Genomic DNA, 13,629 nt, shown 5'->3' with positions numbered 1-13,629 from the left:
TTCTGTTTTTGTCATCGGTAGGATCCTGTGCTTCAAAGAGCAGTGCTTCAAAACTCAACGCTTGAACACAGCAGTATGATGTCTGCCATAATATGGAACGTGTGCAGAGAAAAAAATAGGCAGGACGCTCGCAAAATTTACCGAACAATTCAGGATTGCATTTCCTGTTCATTTAAACAGTTGATCTGTTAACGCTGCTCATTACAATGTAGGTACGAGCTTGGATCACATTTGTAGCATTAGCCTGGAGTTGGTGGGTTGTTTTTTTTTTTATGTGTGGTAATAAAAGGCAGAACTACAGTATGATAGCTTACGTGATGTTTGTATGAGGTGAGAAAGAAAATAACTCCTACTATTTTAGCTGCTTGTAACACACTTGTGCAATGTTCGAAATATCCCATGAGTTTTTCACGCCTCATATTCAACAACTTGCCATTGCAGAGTTTACAATGTAGGCTGATTCAAGCTTGCAGCATGCATACTGATAAAGTTCACGGCGCTTGTTATCCACACTAGCTTCGTAACTTCATTGCAAAACCGGGTGGAAAAAAAAAAAAAAGCAAATACATCTTGGCTGAACAAATATGTAAATGTGAAAAGTGCGTGAATGTATGAATAAATGAATCTTTTGATGAATCATCGTTTTAAAAAGGAGCTCGTAGACACGCTCGCCTGAGGCAGACACAAAACCACGTACAGTATATACACACACACACACACACACACACACATACAGGGGTTACTTACTCTAGATCTCCAGAATGGGCCTGTCCAGAGTGCACACACTGTCATGCAACAGGAAAACAAGTGCCACAAAAAAAAAAAAAACAGTAATAAAAATGGAGACGAGGTTGCAAGTAGTGTATGATGATGAGGATGATGAAAGAAGCTGTAGGATGAGGCAGACAGAGAGCAAGCAATAGAGAGCGAAAAAAGGAGGAGGGGGAGAGAAGAAAAGATTAAACCAATGCTATAAAGGATAAGGATGGAAAAATCTAAGCTGGAACACCAGTGAATCATCTTCCTAAAGGGCTCTCCTTAGGCAGGATGTGTGAGTGAAATAGTCATATGAATCTTTCTAAAGACAAGGCTTCCCTCAGCAGGACGCTGACTGACCCACTGCGCTGTCTTTTACAGGCTTCCTAACACAATATGGTCAGGAAAATACCACAGCACGCTTCATGAATGATATCACCGATACACACCCCCTCTTCCTTGTATCCCTCATTGCAGGCCTGCAGTGGCATGTGCTGCAGGGAAAAGGCTTAGCGGCGATGCTTCGGAAAAGTGTGGGGTGGGCGTTGGGTGGGCGTACAGTTCAGGATGATTTCGATAAGTGCAGCGATTTAGAGTACATATATAGCTGCCACATGAAGCATACTGCTTAAAAAACTACTTGTTTGTTAATTCGTTGAAACTTGGAGGCCAATGTGCATGAGACAACAGCTGGAAGTCATCGTTGCCACCTCCTACTGAGAGCCTGCTTAGTTAACGCATCACATATGGAGTCGAGATGGAGCAGCATACATTTGTAATTCTTTGTTTTGAGGGGTTCGTAAACCTTCTTTTTTTTAAACACTGACTCACATCTGGTGAAATCCAGGTTTGAACTGCTATAGGACGAGAACTAACATTACTTATATAAGGGCCCGGTCCCACAACACCGATAACTATAACTATACCTATAACTACAACTATGACTATACCTGTGTCTGAATTTAGTTCCAGTCTGGAGCAGTCACGCCACAACTATAATCCTGACTATAATATGGCTTGGTCCTGACACTCAGGGAAATAAATGCATGCAACTTAGGAATAGTCATGGAAGTTTTCTCCAAGTAGTAGCACGTTTTTCCGGGTCATACTGTACAGCGGGGCGGCACGGTGGTGTAGTGGTTAGCGCTGTCGCCTCACAGCAAGAAGGTCCTGGGTTCGAGCCCTGTGGCCAGCGAGGGCCTTTCTGTGTGGAGTTTGCATGTTCTCCCCGTGTCCGCGTGGGTTTCCTCCGGGTGCTCCGGTTTCCCCGACAGTCCAAAGACATGCAGGTTAGGTTAACTGGTGACTCTAAATTGACCGTAGGTGTGAATGTGAGTGTGAATGGTTGTCTGTGTCTATGTGTCAGCCCTGTGATGACCTGGCGACTTGTCCAGGGTGTACCCCGCCTTTCGCCCGTAGTCAGCTGGGATAGGCTCCAGCTTGCCTGCGACCCTGTAGAACAGGATAAAGCGGCTAGAGATTATGGGATGAGATGAGATACTGTACAACTTGGACTTCAAAACAACCCATGCGCACACTCCGGTGGTTGACAAAATACAGATAGGTCACGGACTACGGAAATATAATAAAAAAGGATACAAAATACGCAGTGGTTACGGATTTTAATACGGACGCATCACGGAGGCTAATAATTTACGGATTGGTCACGGACGTTTCAGTATATTACAGATTGGTTACTGATTTCATACGGATGATGCATCATGGATAAAAAATTAAGAAATCTAAAACAATTCAATGTTTGGATGACCGAAGTTCATAATTAAAATATCTTACCTGCATTTATATGTTTACGTTATTAGTTTACGATTGGGTGGCACGGTGGTGTAGTGGTTAGTGCTGTCGCCTCACAGCAAGAAGGTCCGGGTTCGAGCCCCGTGGCCGGCGAGGGCCTTTCTGTGCGGAGTTTGCATGTTCTCCCCGTGTCCGCGTGGGTTTCCTCCGGGTGCTCCGGTTTCCCCCACAGTCCAAAGACATGCAGGTTAGGTTAACTGGTGACTCTAAATTGACCGTAGGTGTGAATGTGAGTGTGAATGGTTGTCTGTGTCTATGTGTCAGCCCTGTGATGACCTGGCGACTTGTCCAGGGTGTACCCCGCCTTTCGCCCGTAGTCAGCTGGGATAGGCTCCAGCTTGCCTGCGACCCTGTAGAAGGATAAAGCGGCTAGAGATAATGAGATGAGATAAGTTTACGATTGATATTTCACAGAAAATCACATACCTGTGAATAAAAGATCTGTACTTTTATTATATATATTGTTTTATTTTCCATGAATCTATATTCTGTGACTTCATGATGCAACAAGGATGTACAAAGATGCCTGGGGAAAAAAACCAGCACATGCTCAGACAACGTCACATGTAAACAATTACCAGATTGGTCAGATGATTTATCGGATCAGGTCCAGGCCGGGAAATCGTTCCAGAAGCAATCTCACTGATACGGATAAACCCTGGCCTGCGCTATAGGTATCGTTATCGGTCTGGTGTGAGCACCAACCATATAAACTGCAGGAGACCGATTTATTTATAGTTATCATTATAGTTATAGTTATCGATATTGTGGGACCGGGCCTTAACTGCGTTCCTGTTCTGTCCTGTTCAAGACAAATTTAACAGATTATAAAATAACAGCACAAGAAGCCTAAAATGTATTAAGCTTGACTCTTCACTTTTTTTCCTTTCGAAGCAGTGACGGCTGGTTGCGATATTAAATGAGAGGGCCAAACGCTAACATCCATCAAAAGCTTGACAATGAAGCTATTAAGGTTAAGCAATACATCAATGGCAATCCATTTCTCTTGTCTGATGCTTGCTAATTGTTGCAGACCTCGCATCTTCTGACCCATTCTCCAAACTTCCTCTTCCTCGCCCTTTGTCTCTCTCCTTTCTAGACAGGAAAGGTACTTTTCCTCAAATTCCTTTCCAAATTTCCACCTTTCCAGTTGCTTCTCTCCTCTTCCTCTGACTCATGCAATCACTTTCATTATGCAAATGGCCTAGATACAGGATTCTCTGGAGCCGCATGTTCGCGTCTGCATGCAAAACAGCCTGTATCCTCCTTCAATTAGGGAACCCAAGGTGTATCATTAAATGAAAAAAAAAAAAAAGGCACAGGTAGTACACACACTTTTCCATTTCCTCCCAACACCTCATCATGCAACATATTTACACACTCAACACTACTTTATGGTTTAAAAGCAGAGAGCTTTCCAATGCCCATTAAAGCTGATTGGAGCGAGACAGCCAATCAGCATGCATTAAGCTCTCGGGTGGAAATGGAGCTATAGTTTACATGCATACACAGACTTACCTCATGCGTACTGTACTGTATGCTCATGCATTGTCACGGTGTCTATTATGATCTCTTTCTGCGACATTTGGCCTGGACCCTTGCCCGTCTCAACATGACAGCCGTCTCAACGTGTCAGTGGAAAAGTTGGCTTTTGGCCTCATCAAGCAGCCTAAGCACCTTGTTATAATCGTGTACAGCAGCATGGTGCACACATGTCAAGCAAAGCATTAAGGGAAGTCAGGGAAACAATACAAATTAGAGGAGGAGATTAGGGCCCGCATAGGGCTTCCAAAAACAGATACGCACACACCTACGTATACACACACATGCTGAGATCTCTGCTGGGCCTTGCTGACTCTTTATTACTCTTCTGCACTGCTCCCAGCAGGCAACAGAGTAATAGAGAGGAGGCACTGTACAACTCTGCCATGCACCTTGTCTATTTGTGTTAGAATGCAGAATAGAACGAGCGAGCAAAAGAGATGCACGGTTTTTCAAGATTTATTGTTTCCTTCTCTCTCCTTTCTGGCCCAATTTATCACTCCGCTGCTAACCGAGCCATAGCCACTGAGTCTGCTTCTGCCACTGGCACTGCTGGAGCACTTCGAATAGAATTTCAAAGCAGTTTCAGCTTATTGTAACATTACCCGATCCCGATAAAACTAGATCGGAGTACTGAGGAGACATCACCGTCTTGAGATTCATAGTAATATGATTCCCTTTTAGCAGAAAACAATAGACACATACACCACTGTATGTGTTTAAAGGAGTATAGCAGTTTGTCATGTTAGAGCCTTCTCTTCTGCACGGGGGATAGAATTGGAAATTAAGAAACCTTTTTAGTTCCAGCTGAGCCCATCTCTGTTGAAAGAAAAATGCCCTTTCGAGAAAAAGGGGCGGCTCTCAACATCAAGGGGTGGATATCTGTGAAGATACTCAGTCGTCCAGGTACATAGTAATCTGTGGTTGGTAGAAGAGAGCAACTGGACTTGCTTGAAAAGTCTTGAAGACGTTTCGCCTCTCGTCCGAAAGGCATCATCAGTTCTGTCTGTCTAATAGGGAGTATCAAGTATTTATCCTCTCATGGATCATAATAGAATCCAAATCAGAATGCTGATGGCTGCATTGAAGGTGGCTGATAGATGTCATAGACACCCACCTCTGTTCAGTGATGGTCGTTCCAGGCTGACAAAATTGAACGATCCTCTCTGGCTAAGATGTCTGCCAGTTTTCTGGAAGTCCTCTCATACTCCCGCACTAGTCGAAGGGAACTCATCCCAAAGTGTGTAGAAACATATCTGTGAAGATACTCAGTCGTCCAGGTACATAGTAATCTGTGGTTGGTAGAAGAGAGCAACTGGACTTGATACTTGATACTCCCTATTAGACAGACAGAACTGATGATGCCTTTCGGACGAGAGGCGAAACGTCTTCAAGACTTTTCAAGCAAGTCCAGTTGCTCTCTTCTACCAACCACAGATTATCAAGGGGTGGAGTTAATTTACAAGCGAAACAGAAGGATGGAATTACAAAACTAGCCAAATCCAGTGTGTAATAGCAATATCAAGGATCGCAGTTTTCTTAAAGACCTTTGGAAGTTCGATGGTTTAAGAACCATTTGAAATTATTTTAAGCAACAGAACAGTTTTGAGTTTGAATCCTGACGATGCGCCGCTGTCAATCACAGTGACACTAGCCAATCGGGGTTTCTGCGAGCTCATGTATGTACAAAAGTGTGTTACACTGCCTTGTGGGCATGAGCAGTTTGTAAAAAAGGGTTTGTGGCAGCGGGGGTGTGGTCAAGCATCGGTGTGTGAATTGAGGGCGGGGCCAGGGAAGGTGAGCGGCAAAGTCATTACACCTGTCGTCAACTAATGTTGGGTGTGTGTGTCTGTTGCAGTGATGACAGAGCAGAGAAAAGGAGGGAGAGAGCGAAGAGGCGAGGTCTCTCCCGACCAGAGTGAAGCTGAAAAGCCACAAAAGTCTGTGTTGACGTCATTTCCTGCCTGTCCGTGCTTCAGTATTCCACCCATGTCAGGGACTTACTCCAGTGGTGCCGAAACCCGGGATAATGAAGGGAACCACCCATGGAGTCCTCCCCGCTCAAGGACCTCATCCACACCCCCGCTGCCACAGTGTTCAACTGGCATTACGTATCTCAGAAGAAGCATGTGTAAACCTTCACCCTCCCCAATCGGTAGTTTTTGTGCGATGAGGAGAGCTGGCTGGTGGAGAGGAATTGGCATGTGGCCAAATTGCAGAGACAACTGGGACAGGCGTTGGGAGTTAGTGAATACGTTACTTAAAAATTATGAAAATATATGTGTAATAAATTTCAAGTGTCATGATATTAGCATCATGGTTCAAGACTGTGCTGCAAACAATCCCTTTGAATGAGTACTGAAAGGCAACACAGGGAAGTTTAATACTAAACAGAGAAGTAATTCATTCAAAAACAAATGAAGAAAGATTCTGAATATATAAAGAACTGTGAAATAATTATCACTGTCTTAGCAGATCCATTATTCGTTACATAAATCAAGGCCTGGAAAAATGAGACCTTGTGCTAATTAATATCTCAGTAATCAGTCCTGAGAATATAAAACTTAATTGCCTTCGTCTAGAAACTATCCATCCATCCAGTATCTACACCGCTTATCTGTCAGGGTCGCGAGGGACCCCAGCTGACTTTGGGTGAGAGGCGGGGTACACCCTGGGCAGGTCGCCAATCTATCGCAGGGCTTACACAGAGACGAACAACCGCATTCACACTCACATTCACGCCTGTGGGCAATTTAGAGTAGCCACTTGACCAAATCTGTATGTCTTTGGACTGTGGGAGGAAACCCACACAAGCATGAGGACAACATACAAACTCCACATAGAAAGGCCTCAGTCGGCCACAAGGTTCGAACCCAGAACTTTCTTGCTGTGCCACCAGTTTAAAGTCCTTCCCGCGTCATCCAATCAGGCGGCTCCAATCACCATTTCATTAGCCCTCGGTCTCTCACCCATACAGCTAGGATTGCAGTGGGGGGCTAGTCCTCTGGTAACCGCGAGAGTTTGACTCCCCACTTGCATCTGTGTTGCAGCATGCCTTGCCAGACAGCATTAGGTACCATTTTTGTGATGGTCTTTGATATGACCCAACTGCAAGTAGAACTCGCGATCTCCCAATCAAGAAGGCCAACTCGCGGTCATCTTTGCATTGCTGCGATATTATTTGAACAAGATTTCTACTGTCCTACTGTGTGCTGTTGCCTAGAAACGAGAAAAACTAAAATATTATAGTATAAATGATCCCTAGAGAAGTTACACACAGAGTGACCTCCTGGCTTGTAAATCGCCCTCATTAGCCCAGAGCATGTTGAATGACCCTTAGACCCCGTGACTGCATGCTCACTGAAGCATTCCAGCAGCTTACAGAAATAGCACTCAACATTTCATCATCTTGTGAAACGAATAACTGTCATGCATTGTAATTATAGTAATTAAATTCAACACAACATCCCAGAAGCCCCCTCCCCTCCTCTCGCTGCTTCAGCATACCTTCGAGTGCTTTGATATTTCAGTCAGCCAGTGGTTGGAGCTGTGACTTAAAACAGCTGAAATACTCTTTAAAAAAAAAACTGATTACAATTTCCAAAGGCGATGTGAAACGGGACCCCAAGGGATCTCTGAGAAGAGTTTCAAAAGCCGGGGACAAACGCCTGTATGGTAACAAAGCAAGAGCGAATGAAGGAAATTTCTTTTTGAATGGCCTACACTGGCCAGAGAGATTCCCTTGATGCCCAGGCAAGAGTCAAGCCATGTCAAAACTGCACAGACGTGAATGTCAACTAGATTCATTTCTATGCTCTGGCTCAGTGACAGATCTGTGTCTTTGCTTTTTACGTAGTTTTGAACCCATATTTTCAAAACACACTCTTTTTAAAATGTCAGTAACCAATTTTTTTTTTTCCTGGAATGGACTAGCCAAAGCAAGCGATAAAGTTTGATAAACCGTTCAAAAGTTTGGGGTCACTTTGAAATGTCCTTATTTTTGAAAGAAAAGCACTGTTCTTTTCAATGAAGATCACTTTAAACTAATCAGAAATACACTCTATACATTGCTAATGTGGTAAATGACTATTCTAGCTGCAAATGTGTGGTTTTTGGTGCAATATCTCCATAGGTGTATAGAGGCCCATTTCCAGCAACTCTCGCTCCAGTGTTCTAATGGTACAATGTGTTTGCTCATTGCCTCAGAAGGCTAATGGATGATTAGAAAACCCTTGTACAATCATGTTAGCACAGCTGAAAACAGTTGAGCTCTTTAGAGAAGCTATAAAACTGACCTTCCTTTGAGCAGATTGAGTTTCTGGAGCATCACATTTGTGGGGTCGATTAAATGCTCAAAATGGCCAGAAAAATGTCTTGACTATATTTTCTATTCATTTTACAACTTATGGTGGTAAATAAAAGTGTGACTTTTCATGGAAAACACAAAATTGTCTGGGTGACCCCAAACTTTTGAACGGTAGTGTACAGTGGTGCTTGAAAGTTTGTGAACCCTTTAGAATTTTCTATATTTCTGCATAAATATGACCGAAAGCATCATCAGATTTCCACACAAGTCCTAAAAGTAGATAAAGAGAACCCAGTTAAACAAATGAGACAAAAATATTACACTTGGTCATTTACTTATTGAGGAAAATGATCCAATATTACATATCTGTGAGTGGCAAAAGTATGTGAACCCCTAGGATTAGCAGTTAATTTGAAGGTGAAATTAGAGTCAGGTGTTTTCAATTAGTGGGATGACAATCAGGTGTGAGTGGGCACCCTGTTTTATTTAAAGAACAGGGATCTATCAACATCTGATCTTCACAACACATGTTTGTGGAAGTGTATCATGGCATGAACAAAGGAGATTTCTGAGGAACTCAGAAAAAGCGTTGCTGATGCTCATCAGGTTGGAAAAGGTTACAAAACCATCTCTAAAGAGTTTGGACCCCACCCATCCACAGTCAGACACATTGTGAACAAATGGAGGAAATTCAAGACCATTGTTACCCTCCCCAGGAGTGGTCGACCAACAAAGATCACTCCAAGAGCAAGGCGTGTAATAGTCGGCGAGGTCACAAAGGACCCCAGGGTAACTTCTAAGCAACTGAAGGCCTCTCTCACATTGGCTAATGTTAATGTTCATGAGTCCACCATCAGGAGAACACTGAACAACAATGGTGTGCATGGCAGGGTTGCAAGGAGAAAGTCACTGCTCTCCAAAAAGAACATTGCTGCTCGTCTGTAGTTTGCTAAAGATCACATGGACAAGCCAGAAGGCTATTGGAAATGTTTTGTGGACAGATGAGACCTAAATAGAACTTTTTGGTTTAAATGAGAAGCGTTATGTTTGGAGAAAGGAAAAACACTGCATTCCAGCATAAGAACCTTATCCCATCTGTGAAACATGGTGGTGGTAGTATCATGGTTTGGGCCTGTTTTGCTGCATCTGGGCCAGGACAGCTTGCCATCATTGATGGAACAATGAATTCTGAATTATACCAGCGAATTCTAAAGGAAAATGTCAGGACATCTGTCCATCTCAAGAGAAGGTGGGTCATGCAGCAAGACAACGACCCTAAGCACACAAGTCGTTCTACCAAAGAATGGTTAAAGAAGAATAAAGTGAATGTTTTGGAATGGCCAAGTCAAAGTCCTGACCTTAATCCAATCAAAATATTGTGAAAGGACCTGAAGCGAGCAGTTCATGTGAGGAAACCCACCAACATCCCAGAGTTGAAGCTGTTCTATACGGAGGAATGGGCTAAAATTCCTCCAAGCCGGTGTGCAGGACTGATCAACAGTTACCGCAAACGTTTAGTTGCAGTTATTGCTGCACAAGGGGGTCACACCAGATACTGAAAGCAAAGGTTCACATACTTTTGCCACTCACAGATATGTAATATTGGATCATTTTCCTCAATAAATAAATGACCAAGTATAATATTTTTGCCTCATTTGTTTGACTGGGTTCTCTTTATCTACTTTTAGGACTTGTGTGAAAATCTGACGATGTTTTCGGTCATATTTATGCAGAAATATAGAAAATTCTAAAGGGTTCACAAACTTTCAAGCACCACTGTACATTCTTATATCTCTCTACACTTTTCACAGTCCTGCCTGATGCTTTTACAATTGTTTTTTAGGACACTGACTCCACACAAGTTAACTCAACTAGACTTTCAGGTGTGTATTCATATCAACAAAACTTCATAACCTCAACCTCAAAGCCACAACATGCTGTCAACATGGTACCGTACCCCTATGACATTCTGGCACACACCAGGTTCCATATCGAAAAAAAAAAAAACAGACAAGCAAGATATATTTGTCTCCTTTTTCTAAAATCAATGATCAAAAAAGATTTAATTAAGATAAGAAAGCAGTAATAATTAATTTGGCACATCTCGTGTCATCAAGAAGGTAGCAACTGATGAATAAATTAGGCTGCCTGAGCTCTCTTTTTTTATTGTTATTTTAACTTTTTTTTTTTGGAAGAAGTGATCTGAGCTTTTTGAAGTGAGGAAAGTTTGACAGGTTCTCTGAACAGTCTTCTATTAAGAGCGTAGCTCCAGCTTGCACAAACACCTCCTAGTCCAAGATCAAGTCACTTTTCAATTCAAACATCCATTACGGTGGCAGGTAGACTGTAGCCACTGGGGAGGGGGACACTCACGGTGACAAATGCCAAATCGCAGGTTGATTTCTGAGGGAACGCACTCATTACAGCGAGCAGAGATGTGTGGCAGACAGCGGGAAGCTGGAGGAGGACTTGAGTTACCAAATCCCTGTCATTGCTTCACAATGTGGCCTAATTTGAAGGCAGTTGTGACAATGTTGGGTGGCCTATTGCCACAGGCTGCGTAACGACTCCAAAATCCAGATTTTCTTAACTTGTAAAATAGTGCACATTTACGCTCAGTGCATTTAAGCGTACTTAAATGCAAATAAACGGAAATAACTAAATGGAAACTGGCTCCCTGCCCGGTCTATAAATGATGACACCACTGTGGTTTGCTAATGAGTATTCAGTATAACATATGCGGCAATCGTTAAAGGCTAAATTATGAACTACAATCACATTCGGAAAATTTACCCTTGAATCGTTACTCAAGTAAAGCCTGGTAAGCACAAACTGTCCAGGTGGATAAACTGTGGAAGTGGGCCAAGTGCAGTCCACATTCGACCTGACAGGTGGCGGCTCTGGGCATTCAGACAAGCCAACTTTTATAATTGGCCAGTATTACAGGCGAAAGTGCTACCCAGCAACAACAATCCAACTGATCACTCGTCATGGCTCTTTCTCAATCTGCAAATGAGACACAAGCGGCTACACTGCGTTCAGCCGAAGCCAATGACACCTCAGCTCAGAATATTCCAAGATTTGGGCCAAGTCTTTATTTTGGCGTGTTCAAAGCAAGAGTTACATTGGTCTGAGGTGCTAATTGCGCACGAACATTTGTTTTTATCGTTAGTAAGATTTTTTCTAAACGCCAGCTTAGTGACACTAAACAAAGATAATTAACAGGGCTTCATGCTGCCAAGTTTTTTCATGGATGACCTTTACCGAGACTTAAACTCCCAGAATCTGGCAGCTCTCTGTTTGTGAATATCACTGTAGCTCGTGCCGCTTATCTCGGAAAGACATAATGACAGCGGACAGAGGCGTCTCACTCTTCCAGTCACGCGGCAACACTAATTAGAGGATGCTTTGTTACTTTGTTAGGTTTTAGCTGGTGATTAAATGCCTTTTACTGGGCAGGACTTGGCTTTTAATTGCAGCTCAGCATACCATAAACACCCTGCGATATCAGGAGCAGGAGAAAGCAACACTGTTATTACAGCGCCAGTAGGACAGCAGGAATCTGGTTCAAATAATATCACAGCAATGCAAAGAGCGCATTCTTTAACATCAGTGCTCTAGTTTTGTGGAATTAAAAATCTGTAGCTAATCAGTTGTCCTTGGAATGAAGGACGTGTTCTTTGGATCACTGGACTGTTCAACTCTCATTTTCTTGACAGCTAATCTGCGCAGCCTTGCAACAAATGAATCTAATATTTAATGATAAGGGGATAGAATCAGGGATACATCTAATTGGCTAACTGATCTCCTTTGGTGCATAATGTCCTCTGGACGGCTATAGCCTGAGGCTAGAAAGAAAGGCAGCGAGAGAAAGAGAGAGACTTTATGTGTCACATAAAGAACATAAGCCTTTCACAACTATTGGAAATGTAATTAAGTGCTGGCTGAAGCTTTTAAATGGCCGACTAAGGCAGAAACAAACTGTGCCTTCTGGAGAGCAAAACAGAAATTTCCATACATTCAGAACGAGCACCATGATCAATAGTCCACATTTAGGAAAACATCAATGGAGGAATAAGCTGATCTGCTTCACTCATTCTCCTTCTCAGGCACTTTCCTGGGTTTATTGCCGTCAGGCCAAAGAGGTGATTTTTTTTTTTTTTTTTAAGAGTACAGCAGATACAAATGAGAGTTCGGATTTTTTTTTTTTTTTACTTTTTCCATCCACTTGTACTCTGAGGTGTCGCGGGGAGATGTAACCTTCTTTCTGTGGCAACGCGGGAAGCTTGGAGGGCTGACATGCCGTGGTCTTGTAGTGTCTCTTTTACCCCATCGATCCATCTCCTTCTCGGTCTTCTCCTGGCTCTAGAGCCAGAGTGTCTGGAACTGTAAGCACGGGCAGCTGGCTGATTGGTTGGTATCCTGATAAGATGCCCAAACCACTTGATCCTTTTCTTTTCAAAAAGTCGCAGTATGCGTGTAATCCCAACAATGCTTCTGATCGCATCATTTCTGACTTGTCCCGTCTTGTCACTCTTTTCTCAGACACTTCATTTCGCACGTTGTTAGTTTTCTTTCCGGTGATTTTGTTAATGCCCATGTCTGGCACTGGTATGTCAGTGTCGACATAAAGACTGTATTTATCAGTTGTCGTTTTGTGATCATAGGGACATTAGGGCGTTGCAGGAGAGGACTGAGTTTGGACGTCTACTCAAAACATGTTTATGATGTAGTTTACCTTAAATACATCTCAAATATTTCCTCTCGCTCTGACAGTGCAAGGGAAGAGATAAGGTCAGGCGAGACGTCAATAAAAAATAACTATGCCTGGACAGCATTTTAGGCAGACAACGGCCGCTGTGCAACATCTGTGGAAGAGTGCACTTGCTGCTACAAATAGATATATCTTTTTCCCTCTGAAAGAACACAACATCCTACCAAGCAGATGATTGCCCAATTTCAGGGCAATTCCTATTCACTATTCACTCTCCAGCATAAAACATCAGCGGCCTGGTCTGAACTTGGATCATTAATAGTGTTTGTTTGTTGTTTATTAAGGCACAAGTTTCCCATTTCTGGCTTTGCCCGACAGCCATGATGAAGTCAACCAACGTCTGATCTTAACGTGATCCATCTTCACAGCCAGTGGCGAGGGATTCAAATCCAATCCTTATTTCATCTAGTGCCACACATAAATATTCATCACCAGAAAC

The 13,629-nt window shown here is 43.0% G+C and overlaps 1 protein-coding gene across 1 annotated transcript in view; it reads right to left on the bottom strand.

Moving 5' to 3' along the window:
* The window catches only part of agrn (agrin), a 584,915-nt gene that overhangs the window by 333,672 nt on the left and 237,614 nt on the right, over nucleotides 1-13,629 (bottom strand). The window lies entirely within an intron of this gene.

This window comes from Neoarius graeffei, chromosome 13 (assembly GCF_027579695.1).
Source record: "Neoarius graeffei isolate fNeoGra1 chromosome 13, fNeoGra1.pri, whole genome shotgun sequence".
Classification (NCBI taxonomy): domain Eukaryota; kingdom Metazoa; phylum Chordata; class Actinopteri; order Siluriformes; family Ariidae; genus Neoarius; species Neoarius graeffei.
This window is presented reverse-complemented; position numbering and strand designations above follow the sequence as displayed.